This window comes from Solanum verrucosum, unplaced genomic scaffold, assembly GCF_900185275.1.
Source record: "Solanum verrucosum unplaced genomic scaffold, falcon-dt-bn FXZP01000247.1, whole genome shotgun sequence".
NCBI classification, from domain to species: domain Eukaryota; kingdom Viridiplantae; phylum Streptophyta; class Magnoliopsida; order Solanales; family Solanaceae; genus Solanum; species Solanum verrucosum.
Genome location: NW_026020125.1, coordinates 624,685 through 647,533, shown reverse-complemented (window position 1 = coordinate 647,533; position 22,849 = coordinate 624,685). Strand labels below are relative to the sequence as shown.

At 39.6% G+C, this 22,849-nt stretch overlaps 2 protein-coding genes across 2 annotated transcripts in view; one reads left to right on the top strand and one right to left on the bottom strand.

Moving 5' to 3' along the window:
- The window catches only part of LOC125825796 (mechanosensitive ion channel protein 10-like), a 676,215-nt gene that overhangs the window by 131,949 nt on the left and 521,417 nt on the right, over positions 1-22,849 (top strand). The gene's annotated exons all lie outside the window — the stretch shown is intronic.
- LOC125825812 ((S)-coclaurine N-methyltransferase-like) overlaps positions 1-22,849 on the bottom strand; it is a 345,716-nt gene that overhangs the window by 57,186 nt on the left and 265,681 nt on the right. The window lies entirely within an intron of this gene.

The following is a 22,849-nucleotide window of genomic DNA, read 5'->3' as shown; positions in this document are numbered from 1 at the left end:
GTCCTCATAATTCAGAAAAGGGACCAAGAATTCTAACAAGAAGCTAGAGAAAGCTCGTGATCAAAAGCCGCAAATTTCTCTACAAGCTACAAGTTCAAGAATTCAAGCATTCAAATTCAAGAAAGATCAAGACCACCGGATTCATGATCAAGCTCGAAGCCCTTGAATTCAACTAGAAGTCAAGATCAAGATAAAGTTCAAGTTCAAATTCATCTAAGATTCAAGAACAAGCTCCAAATCCCTTGAATCCAAGTTCAAGTTCAAGAACGATCAAAATCAAGACCACCATATTCAAGATCAAACTCAAAGCCCTTGAATTCAACTAGAAGTCAAGATAAAGATAAAGTTCAAGTTCTAGTTCATCGAAAATTCAAGAACAAGCTGCAAAGCCCTTGAATCCAAGATCAAGTTCAAGTTCATATCAAGTTCATCAAGTTCATCAAATCCACAAATCAAGATCAAGACTACAAGATTCAAGATCAAGCTCGAAGCCCTTGAATTCAAGTATAAAGTCAAGATTAGGATCAAGTTCAAGTTACAATTCATCAAATATTCAAGAACAACTCCAAAGGCCCTTGAACCCAAGACTAAAGTCCAAGAACAAATTCAAATTCAAGATCAAACTCAAAAGCCCTTGAATTATATCCAAAAACGCAAATTCAGAGGAATCATAGAGATTGCAACACTCACACTTTCAATTAATAAATACAATTGTTGCGATAATTTCCGTTCTTGATTATTATTGTCTTGACGCGAATTTTATTGTCTACAAATTCTGGCACGCCCAATGGGATAATCTCTACCTCTCATCTCAACTTTCAAGTATCAAAGAATATCAAAATGATTTCGAAGAACAACTAGCAAGCTTGACAAAAGCGATTGAAGTCTTTACAAAGTGTGCACACGAACAAGATGCTAAACTTCCAAAGCTAACAAATAAGATGGATAACATGATTGAGAGAAAATCGAGTCAAGCACCTCTGAAGCTTCCTGAAATTCAAAACAAATGAGAGTCTTGCATAAAGCAAACAAAGATCAACGAGATTAATCTCTCTGCCGAAGGCTTGATTCTCATTGATCAATTGAAGGACTTTATCATAGAGGTTCTCGAAGATAAATCTGAGTCTTCATAAAAAAATTCTCCCACATATTCGAAGTCATATACGCAAATGATTGATAACTTGAAAATGCCTAAGGGTTATCAACCTCCTAAGCTTCAACAATTTGATGGCATAGGAAATCCCAAACAACATATAGCACACTTTATCGAGACTTGAAATAATGTTGGGACGTATGGTGATTATCTCGTTAAAGAGTTTGTTTGATCTCTCAAAGAAAATGCCTTTGATTGGTACACAGATCTCGAACCTATTTCTATAGATTGTTAGAAGAAGTTAGAGCAAGAGTTTCTTAATAGTTTCTATAGCACAAGACATGGCATTAGTATGATTGAACTTACAAAGGCTCGTCAAGGTGAAGATGAGCTAGTTGTTGACTTTATCAATCGATGGAGATGTTTGAGCCTCAACTGCAAAGATCATCTTAGTGAAACTTCTAGCATTTAAATGTGCATCCAAGGCATGAATTGGGGTCTTCAATACATCTTGCAAAGAATAAAGCCCAACACATTTGAAGAGTTGGCAACTCGCGCACGTGACATGGAATTAAGCATGAATTTCAGAGAAGATCAATGATCTCCTATTTGTGGACCTCACGAAGAGGAAGATATAGAAGAACTCCAAAGTGGGAGCAAGTCCGCATCCGAATATGACTTTGAAGAGTCAGTGTATATCTAGGTGCTCCTTAACATATGAGCTTAAACTACAAGTTACAACGCTCCTCATCGCATGAGTCCAAACTGCAAGTTATAATGCTCCTAGATGCACGAGCCTAAACTGTATATCACAAAGCTCTTCAAATTAGAGTTAAATTTTCAAGTTACAACGCTCTTCATCGCATGAGCCTAAACTCCAAGCTATAATGCTCCTAGACGTAAGAGCCTAAACTGTATATCACAAAGTTCTTCAAATTTGAGCTAAATCTCTAAGTTTGAAAGCTCTTCATTTGAGCTAAATCTCTAAGTTACAAAGGTCTTCAAATAAGAGTAAAATCTTCAAGATGAAATGCTCTTTGAAATACGAGCTTAAACTGTATGTCATAAAACTCTTCGAATTTGAGTTAAACCTTTAAGCTGAAATGCTCCTTGAAACATGAGTTTAAACTATATGTCACAAAGCTCTTCAAATTTGAGTTAAATCTTCAAATTGAAATGCTCCATGAAATACGAGCTTAAACTGTGTGTCACAAATCTCTTCAAGTTTGAGTTAAGTCTTCAAGATAAAATACTCCTTGAAACATGAGTTTAAACTGTATGTCACAAAGCTATTCAAATTTGAGTTAAATCTTCAAGTTGAAATGCTCCTTGTAGCACGAGCTTAAACTGTATGTCACAAAGCTTTTCAAATTTGAACTAAATCTCCAAGTTAAAATGCTCCTTAAGGTACGAGCCTAAACTACATGTCACTCCTGGCCTGCAAGAGTATAAATTGTGTACGAAGATGATTGGCATGCTCTTCTTCACTTTTTGAATAAACCAAAAATATCATCAATAAAGACTATCACAAAGGAATCAAGAAATGGCTTGAACATCCCATTCATCAAACACATGAAAGCTGCATGCGTACTGGACAAACCAAAAACTCATAGTGCCCATAACAAGTTCTAAACGCCATCTTGGGCACTTCCTCAAGCCTAATTTTCAATTGATGGTAACTGAATCTTAGATCAATCTTTGAGAAAATCGTTGCACCTTGCAATTGGTCAAAAAGATCATTTATTCTAGGCAAGGGGTACCTATTTCGAACAGTGACTCTATTTAATTGCCGGTAAAATATACACATTCTCATACTACCATCCTTCTTCTTAACAAACAAAACTGGAGCACCACATAGGGAAGTACTAGGGCGAATAAATCCCTTATCAATGAGCTCTTGGATTTGAGCCTTAAGCTCTCTTAATTCTGCCGGAGCCATGCGATATGGAGGGATAGAAATGGGACGAGTACCAAGCTCTAAATCAATGCAAAAATCTATATCTCTATCCGGTGGCATACTAGGCAAGTCATTAGGAAACACTTCACTAAATTCAGACACCACAAGAATAGACCCAATAGATGGAGCCTCAATCTCAACATCCCTAACATGAGCCAAATAATCCAAACAACCCTGATCTACTAATATACTAACCCGAATAGAGGATATAATCTTAGCTTGCTTAGGCTTGTACACCTCTTCCCACTCTAATTTTTTCCTTGCCGGAATTTCTAGAGTTACAGACTTAGTATTACAATTAAGCACATCATAATAGGGGGACAACCAAGTCATGCCTAAGATTATGTGAAAGTCAATCATATCCAAAATCACCAAATTAGCCCAAGTCTAAAAACCCATAAATACAATAGAACAAACACGATAGACATGGGTAACTATGACTGACTCTCCAACTGGGAAGAAACACAAATAGGAGGGTCAAGAATATCATAAATCATCTCAAAATCAAAGGCAAATCTCACAGATACATACGAATAAGTAGAACCCAGATCAAACAACACATTAGCCATTTAGTCACAGATAAGAATAGTACCCGTGATCACCACGTCCTATGCCTCTGCCTCATTCTTGCCTGAAAAAGCATAACATTGAGCCATATCATCTTGTCGAGCTACTTTCCTACCTGGTTGTGCGTTACCCCTACCTACATTACCATTACCATTTCCTATACCTCCATGGGCTCGTTGATTACCTTCTCGCTCACCTTGTGGATGTCCTCTACCATTATTACCGTTCCCTGCGGGTACCAATGCTCTAGACTGTTGCTGCTGTGTGGAATCTAACACACGTGGGTGGGGACAATCTCTCCTCATATGCCCAGGTTCTCTACAATTGTAGCAAGTACGATCAAAAGATGGGTTGCTGCCTATCGAAGGCGTGACAATCTGACTATCCTGAAAATTATGAGATGGAGTTCCCGAGTAGTTACCTGTAGAGGCGGGCATAGCGGATTGAATTGGCTTGGCTGCAAGTGTTGGCCTTCCAGATCCCTTAGAGTAAGAGCCTTGAAAGTTACCTGAATTCCTTTTCCTTTTATCCCAAGCCTTAGCTTGACCATCTCGCCTCACCCTTTCCAGTTTCTTAACATAGTCTGTTACCTCATTAAAACTCATTCCTGCAGAAGTCATATGAACAACGAATACTTGCAACTCAAAATTCAAACCTCTAATAAACAACTGGATTCTCTCCTCATCATTAGTAAATAACTGCGTAGTATATCTGGATAAAGCATGAAACTTGGCCTCATAAGCAGCCACAGACGGTATAATGCCATAAATTCATCTTTCTTGTGATCCCTCAAAGTTCTGGGCACATACTTTTCTAGAAAAAGAGCATGAAATTGGGTCCAAGTAAGTGGAGGTAAAGTAGAAGATTTGCACTCCATATAAGCTCTCCACCACTGCTTGGCCTCTGAAGTTGGAAAGACACGAACTCAACCCCATGTTGGTGAACAATACCCAATTTATGCAGCCTCTCATAACAGTCTAAGATAAACTCATAAGCCTCTTCAATATCAGAACCAAGAAATACCGGAGGCTTAAGCTTCAAAAACTTAGTCAACATATCAAACTCGTTCCCAGTCATACCAGAACCCAACAAAGGACGGAAGAAAGCATCAGTACCTACATTTCCACCCGTCTTGGGGTCAGTGCTAGCAACATGAGGATTAGTAGGAGTTTGAGTTACTTGAGCAGATGGAATAACTCCAGGACCATCCAACCCTTTCAAGAACGCCATAATCTGATGACCTAACACCGGATCGATGGGGGAACAACCGCAGTCTCCGCTGGCACCTCTTCTTCTTGTCCATTTTCCACAATATCTTCAACCTCAATTGCCTCTTATATCTCATCATTATTGCGTAGAAGGGTTCTCATTCATAGGAACATTATCAATCGACACCTCATTCACAGCAGGCACTACTCTCCCATAGCCTCTACCTAGCTTTTCCTCTACCTCTACCTCTGTTTCGACCACGACCTCTCGCTGTAGATTCCTCAACTGGAGCATTGACAGGAGCTACGGGACTAACATTGTTATACCAAGTATTAACCATCTGCAACAGAAGAGTGAAGGAGGTTAGATACCAATTTGAATTGACAGATACCAATTAGAATCAAGTCATAGCACGAAATGAGACAAGAGAAAAATAGAGATTTCCTAAAGTCCTATAGCCTCTCGAAGAAAAGTAAAGGTGTCCCCGTACCGTTCCGCGAGACTCTATTAGAGTCATTTCGGTACATTGAGATCAACGAACCTAGGCTCTGATACAACTTTGTCACGACCCAGACCGTCGTGATTGGCACCCACACTAATCCTCCGGTGGGAGAACCATTACTACAACTCAAACAAGCAACTAAACCAAAAACTAAGGCAATTAAGTTACGGAAGCAAGTTAATTAACTAAACAAATGCGGAATAAACAACATAGAACCTGAAAGTCAATGTACCAAAACATCTAAACAAATGATCCAAGTCTAAACAAGAAGGGTTACATCCCCAAACTAATGAACTAATGAACTAATCAACTAGCTAGAACAAATATCTAAGTTCTGAAATAATAGACATAGACGAAAGAGAATCCCATGGCAACCCGGAAGAATTGGCTCACCCTTGAATTCAAAGCGACGATAACTGATCTTCTAAGCGAGGTCTGTCAATAGTTGCATGAAGCTTCCCTGAACTCAACAAAAATAAGAGCAAGTGCAGAATCAGTACACAACCACAGTGTACCGGTAGGATCACATGGCTATCCCACTAGTGCAACATAAGCAAGTGAAACAACATTATAATCACATGCATATATATCAACATATACAACATCATCAACATGAGGAATCAACAACGCATTTCACATTTATCATCACATCATTGGTCCTCTCATGGAACCCAAACCCAAAGAGTAAGCATGCCAGAACGTGGCAATCCGATCTCATTCACACACCACAATCACAAACACAAGTACATCATCAAGATCATACATTTAAGTGATGATTTCATGGCAATGATATTCATCTATCTCATTTACAACAAGTGTGATCAACATTGCAACATTCATACATACACAAGTATCATAATGAAGCAAGAACAAGCATACATCACACAAACATAGAATCACAACCATTATCTACCTCGAAACAAGCTTGAAACCCTAAGAAACTTCATCCTTCCTTTTTCGGATTCGTTCCGCTTGTTCTTGGTCTACAAATAATCAATATAATACGGGAATCAATAAACAATCACTAATTACCCGAATTACTAACAATTCTATGAACCCTAGATCATACCCATAATCCCAATTATCCAAATTAGGGTTGGCTCCACCATAGAATCTATAACAAAACCCTCGCCCATCAATATTCACTCATTTTATTATATTCTACGGAACAAAAAATGGATTCGGGAGTGAAAAACTTACCTTTGGCCTAAAATTTTTTGAAAAATGAGTAGGAATCGCCTGGGGTTCATTCTTTAGCTCTAAAAGTCGAAAACTGCATAATGAGGTCATTTAGGAGTTTATTAATGAATTTAATTGGCCCACCACAGCGGCCACTACCCCGCCATAACGGTGATGCCAGAGAGGCAATAACTCCCTCCAAAGCGACATTCTTGTAGCAGTGAGATATTCGTCTTTCACCTACGATTTTAAGTCTCGTCGTACCCGCCACAGCGACCCTAATCCCATTGTAGCGGCTCCGCCAAAGCGGCCAAGCCCAGCGCCAAAGCGGCCAAAACGAAACAGAGAGCTATTTAAAGAATTCCAAAATTCCCCTTTCACAACACACTTCTAAGACACTCAGAAAATACCATTTGTGCTAAGATCGATTCAGGGAGTTCTACTAGCTCAAATTCAGTTCCGTAAAGTTGTATGGATTCCTTAACAAGTTAGCTATCTACTCATGCAATCAAAACCATAATTATTCCACTCGATTGTTACCAGATTTTTTGACACCTTGGTGACTCTGATTTCCTCCAAATCTGGACTAGGTTGGGAAAATTCAAATACTACGAAAAAGTTTTTTAGGGCCCAAATTTTCCACCATTGGCATTTCGATAACGACGAAACCCTGTCATTACACTTTTGCACAACGCCAGCTAACTGACCTTTTTAGGACCTTTTGTAGGGCCCAAAAGTTTGGGAGTTTGTGATTTTCTTACTTTTTACAGATCGTAGAAAGGACCCTGAATTTGTTGATCAACTCCAGATGATTTTCAGGGTCATGCATGCCACAACGACTAATTTAATTGAGTTAGCAATATTGTGATTGCATGAAATTACAATGTTGTGGTACGAAAGTTGGGAGATATATAAGGGGAGATGCACCCTCTTGGGATAGCTTTACAAAGGTTTTCTAGATCATTATTTTCCCCAAGAGATTCATGATGATTGGGTTGATCAATTTCTATATCTCTGATAGGGCATATTAAGTGTCCGATAGTATGGATTGTGATTTGATTCTTTAGCTAGATATTGTAACAACTCGATTCATCGTTAATAAAGGTTACCTCGTGTTGTAACTCCCCGTATCCGAAAATAGAGATTTCAGATTTCTGGTGTTACAGGTGACACTCATGGACACCAACCACAGACCGTAGATGGACTCACGGTCCGTCCTGCAGGTCTATGGTTCGCGACATAAAACTTCCCCAGAACTCAGCCAGAAATTCGGCTAAGTTTGACCCACAGCCGGACTTACGGTCCGTAGGTCAGGTCACAGACCGTAGTTCGTGTCCGTGGATCGATGCCCCAAAAATCCCAGCTTCAGTCCCGATTGACGGTTGACCAGCATGGACCGTCAATCGATCCACGGTCAGTAGGTCTGACCGTAGATGAGGATCAACAGCTAGTTAGCTAAAAATTGTTGATGGATCAACTTCAGATGGTCATAACTTTTATCACAACAAGAATTGGGTGTCCCATGACCTATGATATGATAGATAATTGAATTATTTTTCCAACGCCACCGAGTTTTCTAAATTCCGACCTCCAAGTAAAACATTATGCTCGTTTTAGTGAAGGCCTGTCGAGCAGGCTTGACTTACGGACACAATCTACGGACCGTAGATTGACCGACGGCCCGTAGGTCCAATCCGTAGGTCACTCCGATAGCAGTTAATTTAGGGGTCTTTTGGTCTTTTCCTATTTCGTTTAACCCCTAAAATACGTCGTTTAGACCCTAAATCATGATGTTTTAATCAGTTTAAGCCTAGAAACATAACTAGAACTTACCTAAGTCAAATCATTAACCAAACTTAGAAAAATTAGAACGCTAAAAGGAGAAGAGAAGTCAAGAACCCTAGTTCAAGAACGCAGCAAGGTTCCATCAGTTCCAGCCCCGAAATCGAAAGATTTCTCCGTGGAATTCGTCACCAGGTATGTGGGATTTCACTAGTGGGTTCCTTTCGCCCATTAGGTCCCTAGAATTTAGTCAGATTCTTGATTCCATGATTATGAACAGACCTAGGGTTTCTAGAATTTCAACAGATCATCATGAATTAGTTATTTAAATGTTCCAAATCAGATTATCATGTTATTTCTCAGTTTATTGCATGAATTCCAGAACCCTAGCTATGTATTTATTTAGTTCTTGAATTACACATGCTAGATCAGATATTTCAGTATTCAGTTATACATGCCTTAGTTTATGAATGCATCATTATCAGTTTAATTGTTGCATTCTCAATTTGCATGTTCAGTTCAAGCTATCCAGTATTTATAGAAATTCAGTCATAACCAGTTAACTATTTAATTCATTGGGAGTACCATAATATCGAGTTGGACTAGGGTTCAGCGTACGCATATAGTCCCAGAACTACGAGCCACGTAGGTATAAGTCCCCTCTGTGGGCTACATCAGTTTAGTGATCACGTCAGTATGCCTCTATACCTCTGGCAGGGTATATTGGGTCCTCTCGATGGGGGGTATACATCGGACTCCACATTTAGCTCATGTGGTTTTATGTCGGTTATTAGTAGCTCCCACAGTTCAGTCATACTCTATTGCATTGACCATATTTCAGTACAATCAGTATTCAGTCTGAGCATGTTATAAATTTGGTCATTGCATCAGTTAGCTCAGTATTCAGTATTTTCAGTAACTATATCATGTCCAGATTATTTCATTGCTTTATTGCTTTGTTCAGTTATATGTTATTTCATCTTTACTCTATCATGCATGCTCAGTACCTTTCAAGTACTGACGGACACGTGCGCTACATCTTCTCGTGATATAGGTTCAGGTTTTCAGCATCTAGATCACGCTTAGATCGGTTTCCGATCTCCAGTTCAGCAGCATCAGTGGTGAGTCCTCATTCTTCGAGGACTAGTGACATGTTTATCTTTATCGCTTTTAGTCTTTAGTTTCAGTTTTACTAGACCTAGTTGGGGCGTGTCCCAACATTTCTAGTCTGTTTAGAGGCTTATTTCAGACATAGTTAGATTCAGCTTAGTATTTTGAGTTTGATATTTCTCTTGTATTAAACTCTCAGATTTGATATATTCAGTTATAGTATATGGGTATTCCCCATCTTTTCAGATTTATTTATGAATTAGCTTCCGCATCAGTTTATTATCTTTAGTATGCTTATGATCACGCCAGCAGGGTTAGCTGGGGATCACTTGTGGTCCTAGGTCCCGTGTCCGCGTCTCGGGGGTAGCTTGGGGATTGACAAACTTGGTATCATAGCACTAGGTTTAAGTGTCCTAGGGTGTCTGAAAAGCCGCACTAGGTAGAGTCATTTTCATGGGTGTGTAGTGAGCACCACATCTAATGAGAGGGAGGCTACAAAGTGTTTTAGGAAATCTTCATTTTCTTGTTACTCTTATTGTGCGTAAGGTATGATCTAAATTCCATTCTAACTCGACGTTCTACATTTCAGTGATCATGCCTCCTCGTAGAGCTTATGCTAGGAATGCGAATGCCAGGAACGCAAACGCAGCTCCTCTAGTTCCAGATCAAGAAGTGTCAAATGCTGAATTCAGGAATGCCATTCAAATGTTGGCTCAGAGTGTCGCTAACCAGAACAATCAGCGGGTTCAAGCTCCTGTGAATGCAAATGGTGGATCAGCAGCATCAAGGGTCTGTGACTTTGTTATGATGAATCCGCCTGAGTTCTTAGGATCACAGACTAGTGAATATCCCCAAAATTTCTTGGATGAGATCAAGAAGATCTTTGAGGTGATGCAGGTCACTAGGAATGATCGAGTTGAGCTAGCATCTTACCAACTGAATTATGTGGCTTATCTCCGGTACACTCAGTGGAAAGAGAACATGGGTACAGATGTCGCTCATATTACTTGGGATTGTTTCAGGGAAACCTTTCTGGACAGGTTTTTCCTCATGAAGTTGAGAAAAGCAAGGGCCCCGGAATTTATGAACTTAAGGCAGTGTAACATGACTGTCCAAGAGTATGGGCTCAAGTTCAACCAACTCTCCAGCTATGCTCCTCACATGGTTGTTGATTCCAGGGCTCAGATGAATAAGTTTTTGTATGGAGTGTCAGACTTAGTGAAAACAGAGTGCAAAAATAATATGTTGTTGGGAGACATGAACATCTCTAGGCTCATGACTCATGCTCAGCAGGTTGAGCGTGATAAGCTTAGGGAACAAGCTAAGGAGACTAAGAAAGCAAGAACAGGTAACTACGAGTATTCCCAACAGAAAATAGGTGGTGGAAATCGCTCACAGTTTCAGTAGAATTCTTCAACTCCAGTACCTTCATCAGCTAGTATTCCATCCCCCAAGTTCCATAATGATCAGAAAGGTAGGGCGTCAGTCTCTAAGTCTCAAGGTAGTTTTTCAGGCACCAAAACCTACCCAACTTGCCCGAAGTGTAGTAAGAACCATCCGGGTTAGTGCCTTGCAGGTAAGGAAGGATGTTTTGGGTGTGGTCAGTCTGGTCATAGATTGAAGGATTGTCCTTCTAGACATGGTCAAAGAGGAAATAATGGTAGAGCTCAGTCTACAACTTCAACAGCACCAGCAGGTCGCCCGACTCAACAAGGTAACTCATCTAGTACAGGTGGCGGACAACGCCAAAATAGGCTCTATGCTCTTAAGGCTGGTCAAGATTAGGAAGATTTTCCTGATGTAGTCACTGGTACGTTACGAGTCTTTGATCTTGATGTTTATGCATTGTTAGATCTAGAGGCTACTTTGTCTTTTGTAACTCCTTATATAGCAGTCCAATTCAGTGTTAGCCCAGAAAATCTTTCAGAACCCTTCTCAGTCTCTACCCCAGTCGGTGACCCAGTTATGGATAGACGGGTATACAGAAATTGCCCTGTCACAGTCTCTCAGAAAGTCACCTCAGCAGATCTTGTAGAGTTAGAAATGGTAGACTTCGATGTCATTCTAGAAATGGATTGGTTACATTCATGTTATTCCTCAGTTGATTGTAGAACCAGGATTGTTCATTTTCAGTTTTCAGATGAACCAATCTTAGAATGGAAGGGTAGTAGCTTAGCGCCTATAGGTCAATTCATTTCTTACCTTAAGGCCAGAAAGATGATCTCTAAGGGTTATCTCTATCATCTAGTTCGGGTTAAGGATTCTAGTTCCGAATCCCCAACTCTTGAGTCAGTTCCTGTAGTCAGTGAGTTTCCAGAAGTGTTCCCAGAAGATCTTCCTGGAATTCCTCCCGAAAGGGAAATAGACTTTGGGATTGATCTCCTTCCAAATACCCAGCCTATCTTTATCCCTCCTTACATAATGGCTCCAGTTGAGCTTAAGGAATTGAAAGAGCAGTTGAAAGACCTTTTAGATAAGGGCTTCATCAGACCTAGTATTTCGCCATGGGGTGCACCAGTGTTGTTCGTAAAGAAAAAAGATGGTTCTCTCAGAATGTGCATTGACTATAGGCAATAGAACAAGGTCACAATCAAGAATAAGTATCCTATCCCCAGGATTGATGACTTGTTCGACCAACTTCAGGGTGCTAGGCATTTCTCAAAGATAGACCTCAGATCGGGTTATTATCAGCTTAAAGTTTGGGATAGTGACATTTCGAAGACAGCCTTCAGAACTCGGTATGGTCATTGTGAATTCATAGTAATGTCATTTGGACTAACCAATGCTCCTGCAGCTTTCATGGATTTGATGAACAGAGCGTTCAAGCAGTTCTTGGACTTGTTCGTTATCGTCTTTATTGATGATATTCTCATTTACTCTAGGAATGAGGAAGAACATGCAAGTCATTTGAGAGTTGTTCTGCAAACTCTTAAATATCGCCAGTTATTTGCAAAATTTAACAAGTGTGAGTTTTGGTTACAATCAGTTGCCTTCCTTGGGCATATTGTGTCTAGTGAAGGAATTTGAGTAGATTCCCAGAAGATAGAAGCAGTGAAACAATGGCCCAGACCTACCTCTGCTACAGATATCAGAAGTTTCTTGGGTCTAGCAGGTTATTACAGAAGGTTCGTGGAAGAATTTTCATCCATAGTCTCACCATTGACTAGGTTGACTTAGAAAAAGGTTAAGTTCCAGTGGTCAGATGATTGTGAGAAAAGCTTCGCAGAACTGAAAACTAGGTTGACTACAGCTCATGTCTTGACTATACCAGAGGGTTCAGACGATTATGTGATCTATTGTGATGCATCCAGGTTCGGTCTAGGTTGTGTGTTGATGCAACGAGGTAAGGTTATAGCTTATGCTTCCAGACAGCGTAAGGTGCATAAGAAGAACTACCCAACTCATGACCTCGAGCTAGCAGCAGTATTGTTTGCACTTAAGATTTGGAGACATTACTTGTATGGTGTTCATGTAGATGTGTTCACAGACCATAAGTGCCTCCAGTATGTATTCACCCAGAAAGAGTTGAATCTTCGCCAGAGAAGATGGCTTGAGTTCCTCAAAGATTATGATATGAGCGTGCATTACCATCCGGGTAAGGCGAATGTAGTAGCAGATGCTCTTAGCAGACTATCCATGGGTAATGTAGCACATGTTGAGGAAGAAAGAAGAGAACTAGCAAAGGATGTTCACAGACTTGCTCGCCTAGGAGTTCGTCTTATGAGCATATCAGATGATGGTGTAACAGTTCAGAATGGGGCAGAATCTTCTTTGGTAGTAGAGTTAAGGAAAAGCAAGATAGTGATCTAATTTTTCTTGAACTTAAGGGTGCAGTCCACAATCAGAGAGTGGAGGTTTTCTCCCAAGGGGGAGATGGTGTACTTCGCTATCAGGGTAGATTGTGTGTTCCTAATGTGGGTGAGTTAAGACAACATATTCTTGCAGAAGCCCATAATTCCAGATATTCTATTCATCGAGGTGCCACTAAAATGTACCGCGATCTGCGGGAAGTCTATTGGTGGAATGGTATGAAAAGAGATATAGCCGACTTTGTGGCTAAGTGCCCCAATTGCCAGCAAGTAAAGGTAGAACATCAGAAACCAGGAGGTATGACTCAAGAGATTGACATTCCTACTTGGAAATGGGAAGTGATCAACATGGACTTCATCACAGGTTTACCTCGTACTCGCAGACAGCATGACTCCATTTGGGTGATTATTGATAGGGTTACTAAGTCTTCTCACTTTTTGGCGAAGGAGACTACAGATTCGGCGAAGGATTACGCCAAGCTTTACATTAATGAGATTGTGAGGTTGCATGGGGTTCCTTTGTCTATCATCTTAGATAGAGGTCCTCAGTTTACCTCTCATTTCTGGAAGTCATTTCAGAAAGGTCTTGGTACTCAAGTTAACCTTAGCACAACATTTCATCCACAAACGGATGGTCAGGCAGAGCGTACCATTCAGACCTTAGAGGACATGTTGAGAGCTTGTGTGATCGACTTCAAGGGTAGTTGGGATGATCACCTTCCTTTGATTGAGTTCGCCTACAACAATAGTTATCATTCCAGCATACAGATGGCCCCTTATGAGGCATTATATGGACGTAGATGTAGATCTCCAGTTGGTTGGTATGAAGTAGGTGAAGCAGCCTTGATAGGACCAGATTCGGTACTTGATGCTATGGAGAAAGTGCAACTCATTAGAGATAGACTTAAGACTGCCCAAAGTCGCCAGAAATCTTATAAAGATGTGAGAAGAAGGGAACTAGAGTTCCAAGTTGATGATTGGGTTTTCCTGAAAGTGTCACCTGTGAAGGGGGTGATGAGATTTGGCAAGAAAGGGAAGCTTAGTCCCAGATATGTAGGCCCTTACCGGATCTTGAAAAGGATTGGTAAAGTGGCTTATGAGTTAGAGTTGCCAACAGATTTAGCAGCAGTGCATCCGGTCTTTCACATTTCTCTTTTGAAGAAGTGTGTGGGTGATCCAGCATCCATAGTGCCATTAGAGAGTGTGGCCGTGAAAGATAGCCTTTCTTATGAGGATGTACCAGTTGAGATTCTCGACCGTCAGGTTAGAAGGTTGAGAAATAAAGAAGTCGCTTCAGTCAATGTTTTGTTGAGGAGTCAGTCAGTAGAGGGAGCTACTTGGGAAGCAGAAGCAGTCATGAAGTCCAAGTATCCTCACCTCTTTCCTTCTGATTCCATTCCATCTTGAGGTAATAGTTCCTCATCAGTTTTTCAGTCATTCATGCGTAAATTCAGTCTTAGAATCATGTTCCTTCAGTTTATACTTGCATTTTCAGCGTATTTGCATGTCCTTGGAACTCAGTTCAGTCAGAAATTCAGTTCTCAGTGTTTAGTGGTAGGGATTGCAGCCCTTTCCCTCCATTTCAGCTAGTTTAGTCTTCATTTGAAGACGAATGGTCCCAAGGGGGAGATAATGTAACACCCCGTATCCAAAAATACAGATTTCAAATTTTTAGTGTTACATGTGGCACTCATAGACACCATCCACGGACCGTAGATGGACTCACTGTCCGTCCTGCAGGTCTGTGGTTCATGACAGAAAACTTCCCCAGAACTCAGCCAGAAATTTGGCTAAGTTTGACCCACGGCCGGACTTACGGTCCGTAGGTCAGGTCACAGACCGTAGTTCGTGTCCGTGGATCGATGCCCCAAAAATCCCAGCTTCAGTCCCGATTGACGGTTGACCAGCATGGACCGTCAATCGATCCACGGTCAGTAGGTCTGACCGTAGATGAGGATCAACAGCCAGTTAGCTAAAAATTGTTGATTGATCAACTTCAGATGGTCATAACTTTTATCACAACAAGAATTGGGTGTCCCATGACCTATGATATGATAGATAATTGAATTATCTTTCCAACGCCACCGAGTTTTCTAAATTCCGACCTCCAAGTAAAACATTATGCTCGTTTTAGTGAAGGCTTGTCGAGCAGGCTTGACTTACGGACACAATCTACGGACCGTAGATTGACCGACGGCCCGTAGGTCCAATCCGTAGGTAACTCCGACATCAGTTAATTCAGGGTCTTTTGGTCTTTTCCTATTTCGTTTAACCCCTAAAATACGTCGTTTAGACCCTAAATCATGAGGTTTTAAATAGTTTAAGCCTAGAAACATAACTAGAACTTACCTAAGTCAAATCATTAATCAAACTTAGAAAAATTAGAACGCTAAAAGGAGAAGAGAAGTCAAGAACCCTAGTTCAAGAACGCAACAAGGTTCCATCAGTTCCAGCCCCGAAATCGAAAGATTTCTCCGTGGAATTCGTCACCAGGTATGTGGGATTTCACTAGTGGGTTCCTTTCGCCCATTAGGTCCCTAGAATTCAGTCAGATTCTTGATTCCATGATTATGAACAGACCTAGGGTTTCTAGAATTTCAACAGATCATCATGAATTAGTTATTTAAATGTTCCAAATCAGATTATCATGTTATTTCTCAGTTTATTGCATGAATTCCAGAACCCTAGCTATGTATTTATTTAGTTCTTGAATTACACATGCTAGATCAGATATTTCAGTATTCAGTTATACATGCCTTAGTTTATGAATGCATCATTATCAGTTTAATTGTTGCATTCTCAGTTTGCATGTTCAGTTCAAGCTATCCAGTATTTATAGAAATTCAGTCATAACCAGTTAACTATTTAATTCATTGGGAGTACCATAATATCGAGTTGGACTAGGGTTCAGCGTACGCATATAGTCCCAGAACTACGAGCCACGTAGGTATAAGTCCCCTCTGTGGGCTACATCAGTTTAGTGATCACGTCAGTATGCCTCTATACCTCTGGCAGGGTATATTGGGTCCTCTCGATGGGGGGTATACATCGGACTACACATTTAGCTCATGTGGTTTTATGTCGGTTATTAGTAGCTCCCACAGTTCAGTCATACTCTATTGCATTGACCATATTTCAGTACAATCAGTATTCAGTCTGAGCATGTTATAAATTTGGTCATTGCATCAGTTAGCTCAGTATTCAGTATTTTCAGTAACTATATCATGTCCAGATTATTTCATTGCTTTATTGCTTTGTTCAGTTATATGTTATTTCATCTTTACTCTATCATGCATACTCAGTACCTTTCAAGTACTGACGCATACGTGCGCTACATCTTCTCGTGATATAGGTTCAGGTTCTCAGCATCCAGATCACACTTAGATCAGTTCCCGATCTCCAGTTCAACAGCATCAGTGGTGAGTCCTCATTCTTCGAAGACTAGTGACATGTTTATCTTTTATCACTTTTAGTCTTTAGTTTCAGTTTTGTTAGACCTAGTTGGGGCATGTCCTAACATTTCTAGTCAGTTTAGAGGCTTATTTTAGACATAGTTAGATTCAGCTTAGTATTTTGAGTTTGATATTTTTTTTGTATTAAACTCTCAGATTTGATATATTCAGTTATAGTATATAGGTATTTCCCATCTTTTCAGATTTATTTATGATTTAGCTTCTGCATCAATTTATTATCTTTAGTATGCTCATGATCATGCCAGCAGGGTTAGCTTGGGATCATTTGTGGTCCTAGGTCCCGTGTCCGCGTCTCGGGGGTAGCTTGGGGATTAACAAACTTGGTATCAGAGCACTAGGTTTAAGTGTCCTAGGATGTCTGAAAAGCCGCACTAGGTAGAGTCATTTTCATGGGTGTGTAGTGAGCACCACATCTAATGAGAGGGAGGCTACAAAGTGTTTTAGGAAATCTTCATTTTCTTGTTACTCTTATCGTGCGTAAGGTATGATCTAAATTCCATTCTAACTCGACATTCTACGTTTCAGTGATCATGCCTCCTCGTAAAGCTTATGCTAGGAATGCGAATGCCAGGAACGCAAACGCAGCTCCTCCAGTTCCAGATCAAGAAGTGTCGAATACCGAATTCAGGAATGTCATTCAGTTGTTGGCTCAGAGTGTCGCTAACTAGAACAATCAGCGGGTTCAAGCTCCTGTGAATGCAAATGGTGGATCAGCAGCATCAAGGGTTTGTGACTTTGTTAGGATGAATCCGCCTGAGTTCTTAGGATCACAGAATGGTGAAGATCCCCAAAATTTCTTGGATGAGATCAAAAAGATCTTTGAGGTGATGCAGGTCACTGGGAATGATCGGGTTAAGTTAACATCTTACCAATTGAAAGATGTGGCTCATCTCTGGTGCACTTAGTGGAAAGAGAACAGGGGTACAGATGTCGCTCCTATTACTTGGGATTGTTTTAGGGAAACCTTTATGGATAGGTTTTTCCCCATAGAGTTGAGAGAAGCAAGGGCCCAGGAATTTATGAAATATCAAGGACCCAGTAAAGCTCCGAATCAATCTGGAGCTCACCAAAAATAGTTGAGTGTCGTGTGCTCCTACTGAGGAGGTCTACTAGCTGAAGTACATGTGCTTGCAACATGAAATGCAGCGTCCCCCGCGAGGGACGTCAGTACGAAAAAATGTACTGAATATGTAAGGTAATAACATCTATAAAATAAGAGTTCGAATGAAACCGAGTATCAATATATGTGTGCATAAATCAGAACAGAAGACCACATTTGTTAACTCTTGTGGGATCATGTATGTTACATTCTTGTGTTTACCTTTCTGTGTGTTATGATCTTTATAAGGCATGTGATACGAATGACCAGCTGATCAGTGGTAGAAGAGGATGACCCATGCTAGCATTTTAACCCCTGGGATGCGGTCCTTATAATTACACAAATTGAGATAGCTCATGCTAGGCTTTCGCCCCTGAGATGCCACCCTTCTATACCAATTGGGATGGGCCCATGCTAGGTTTTTGCCCTTGAGCTGCCACCCTTAATTATACAGATTGCTTTACTTAGATTCTTTAATCTTTGAGATTGTTGTTTTGGTGGTCATAATCATTTTTGTGATTTGGAACTACGGACCAGTAGTAGAAGACATGCAAATAATACTTCAAGGCAGTTACAATGACATAAGGAGCTATGTAACATCAATGCATTACTTGTGAGCTTAAATGACACGATTGACTTCAACTGACTAAAAGGAAGATTCACCAAACTTGCTTTTGCAAATACCATTTCTATACCAGCACATAGGAGGATAATTACACAAGTATAGAGTAGTGAACATATAATTAAGTAATTATATACACTAAGGAGAGGGGGAAATATTGTCAGTTATTTGGAGATCGTACGCTGCCACTATGTTTCCTTTACTAGGAATAGAACTTAGGAAATTCCCTTATTGATATTGATTACAAGTATCAGATTTCATGCCGAAGAATATTGAATCGAATATCCTTACATACCTTATCCTCTGACCAATACAACTATCACGATTCATCCTCCCCTTTTAGGTTTTAATCTACAATATAAGTCATGATAAACTAAAATTAGCAACTATCACACCGTGAGCCTCATAAAATAGTAGCTAACTTGACGAATAATGAGCCCATACAGCCCTCAAAATAATGGGTATCACCACACCATTCTTCTCTGCCCAATACATACATTATATATCCTTTTCCAAGATTACCCAAGCCACACCAACAACAATACACATAAAAAAGCCTCAAATACTCTTTATCATACAACCAATTATTGAACTTACCACCCCCTTGAGTTCTTTATGACAGCACATCCATAATTCCTCACTCATACATAAGGAGGACAAAAAAAAAAGCAGTCACCTTACCTTAATTTATGCAACTTTCCCTTTTAACTTGGAATCTTCAAGAACTTCAACTTCCCTTCACACTTAAACCAAAGAAGAAGAGAAAAGCATCTTAATAACCAAGGAAGTGAGCAGTAGCTTCTGGAAATATTATGCCTTTATACTTATACTTGAGCATGAATAACATGTTTTCCTTATCATCCATGGGAGAATTAAGCTAAATTCATAAGTGTTTTCACTTACCTTGTCTTGCAGAGATGAGGGTTTCTTCAAGAACCCTAGAATAACTTTAAGGCTGTTGTTTTAATCCTTAAGAGAAAAGAGAGAGAGAGAGCTGGAATTAATCCTCAATATTGTGTGTTAAAATGAGTGAGAATAGCAGCCATTATATCTTATATTGAGCTTTCTTCACCTTTAAGAATATCCTCTAGAAAGCTTCATTTTCAGCCACTAATTGGTCAAGTAGGTGATGCACCTGCTTATGTACATCAAGCAACTCAAAAGGTCAAACTAGGTGATGCACCTACTTGCTTTCACTTGGGCTTAAATATTGGACCTTGACAGATTTGGTTGCTGGGCTTAAATTTCATTTTCCTTTTATTTAACTTAGTTTGGGCGTCAAGTGAGTCCATTAGCATAGGCCCAAATATGATCCATAAACCTTGGCCTTTTAAACTAGATCCATATAGCTCAAGTAGGTGATGCACCTACTTGGTCCTTTGGAATGGTCAATAAGTCAAAGTAGGCGATGCACCTACTTGTCACCTGCTAGCTTAGTTAAGTCAAGCAACCAACTCATTTATTTTATTCCATTTTCTAAATATTAACCCCTTTTGCTTTAACTTAGCACTTAACTTTCAACTTTAAGCTCAATTACCACCTTACTGTCTCTTTAAATACTCATGTTGGAGTTAACTTGCAGTACACATGCTGAAACATGCAAGGCATCACATCACCTTCCGAGATAGTTTAAACCGACACTAATCATATAAGAATCATGGTCCCTCACCTATATCATAAGGCTATGTCAAGTATATGCGTAATACGGTCTATTACATTTTGATTGGCAAATGGTAAGGTTTTTCAAGAACTCAAGTTCTAAACTAAAATAAAGATTGTGAACTAATTTTATGTCCTTTTTTAAAATGGTTTGCACCAGTGGGATCCAAATGCCTTGTGTAATAATTTCAAGCAAAGAATTTCATATTCAAACTTCATTTTTGGAATTGGATTTTGAGTTGATTGACCATATTTCAAAGTAATTAATGTGGATATTGTTGTTTCCAAAAAAAGTATTGTGAATACTTGGTTGATGTAGATTGTGTGGCTTTGGACATTGATCGGAAGAGGAAGACTCAAATCTTGGAGCGACTAATTGGTTGAATTAAGGCAGGTGATCTCCTAAATCTTGTATTCTAGTAGAATTCGTGTATTCCTTTCATTGTGTGTATGTTGGGAGTAATGAGAATGAGGTGAAGGGTTAATTGTTCCACTTGATAAATCTTAGAGAATAAAAAAAGGTTGAAATGAAAAGGCTATGTGTTGATAATAATGCTTGTGAATTGCCTTGTTGTGACCCTTGTTGATTGATTGATTAAATTCTTGATAGCATGATTATGGACTTGAATTGTTGTCTCTTTCTTATGGTGTGAACTTGATTAGGTACATAGATTGTTGTACACCGTGATGAGACATGCGATACAGCCGATGGTAAATGGTTCTGGTTAGTGATATAAAGCTAATGGGAAATGGTTCAGGTTAGTGACATGATATAAAGTCGATGGAAAATGGTTTCGGCTAGTGATATACAACCGATGTGAAATGGTTCCGGCAAGTGAATGATATAAAGACAATAGGAAATTGTTCTGGCTAGTCATTTAATATAAAACCGATGGGAAATGGTTTCGTCTAGTGATATTATGCCAAAGGGAAATAGTTCTGGCAAAAGATTGATTATTGTGATTTGATGCATTTTGATGCTTATGATTGACTTACTTGTTAATTGTGATAAAATGCACTTTTTACGTATGATTGATCTACTTGACATTGGGATTGACTTACTTGATTCGTGTTTGTTGTTGAACTGTGAGTATTGAGCCTTGTGAGTTGTGTATTGTAAGATTGTTAGGTTGGGCTGATCTCTGTGCAGATTGTAGTTTGGGGAGGTTGGGGTGGGAAGAAAGAAGTATTCGATTTCTAGCTAGTTGCTTTGTTTATTAGGTTGTTTGTTGGGTACTGTGTTGTTGGTACTCACTCATTGCTTCTACACTTGTGTAGATTCTGACCCCGATATAGCGTGATTGATCTTTCTCTCCCATCTCCGAGGCTTGTCAGAGAACTATTGAGAGGTAAGTGTTTCTCATCCTGGCGAGCTCTCTAGTTCCTTTTTTTATGCTTTGTTCTATTTGATAAACAAATTCTTAAGACTTGTACTTATTTCTTAATTTTGCATTTTATGTACTAGTGGCTTGTACAAGTGACAATCAAGTTTTGGAGTGTTAATAGAATGAATAAGTTTTTAGCTTTTATCTTGCTCTTGCTATATATTTTCGCATTTCTTTTGTTTTCGTTGGGTTGAGGCTGACTTGTCTTGATGGTAATGGGCAAGTGTCATCACGTCTATTTTTGGGTCGTAACAATAGGCTAGGTTTCCTTCAATTGAGCAGTTAGATGGTTTTACTTTATTGTATCTTGTAGATGTTTGAAAGTTGCATGCATAGGCCTTCAAGCACGGAGTCTGGATGGTTATAATTTAGGCAGAAGACGAGATAATGACTAGGGGTAGTTCTCTAGTTCTTAATTTGCCTTGAGTTCCTTGTTAGCAAGGTGGTATGTTTCTGATTATGTGTGTATGTATGTCTACGACTGGTAGTATCATTATGAAATGCATGGTAGAAAATATATATGAAGCATATGTAATGACAACATATTGATAATCACATACAATGAACCAATTATGTGACTTGCGGTTTCAAGTTATTGTTCATGATGTTTGTGATTGTGCATGATTGTTTGTGTTGATGGTTGGCTCGGGTACCACGCTTGGTACAGGATATCCCCAGGGTTGGCTCGGATACCACTTCTGACATATACTAATGGTTGACTCGGGTACCACACATGATACGAGGATATCCACATATGATTGACTTGGGTACCACGTCGACACACTCACTAAGGATGGCTCGGATACCACGCTGGTGCACAAAAAAGTTTGAGTTTAGGTTTCATGAGAGGACCAATTATGTGTAAGGCTCCATGAGTGAACCTGATTTATTTCTTCATAATGTAATTATTGCATGTTGGGTCCTTGAGTGGTCTGGATTACTTGAAAGGTGAGTTGATCTTAGATATGACTTGTATGTGATCATGTGGGACATGATTCATGTTACTGTAAGTCAGAATAAGCATTGGAAGTCCAGGTTATGTGTTACTTGTGATGGTTAAGGTATGTCATTTGTTTATTGATAGCTGAATTCTTAGGGGTTATGTTACATTATTGTTATTATTGGGTTTAGTTGGTATGGATGAGTTGGTTTACGATGTCAGTTTCATGTACTGTTCCAAAAGGGTCAAGGATTTTGGCATGAGAATTTGTAAAGAATAGCAGGTTAGTTGATAGTAGTGATGTCCTGATATTCAATGGATATTAATATGGTAGTAGGATTAGGCTATAATTTGACATTATGATGGCATAATTGAGGGGCACGGGATCAAGGTATATTTGTAAATGAATGATTGTTCTTCATTTTAATGAAAAAGAAATGACAATGACTTGTATTTAATGTTA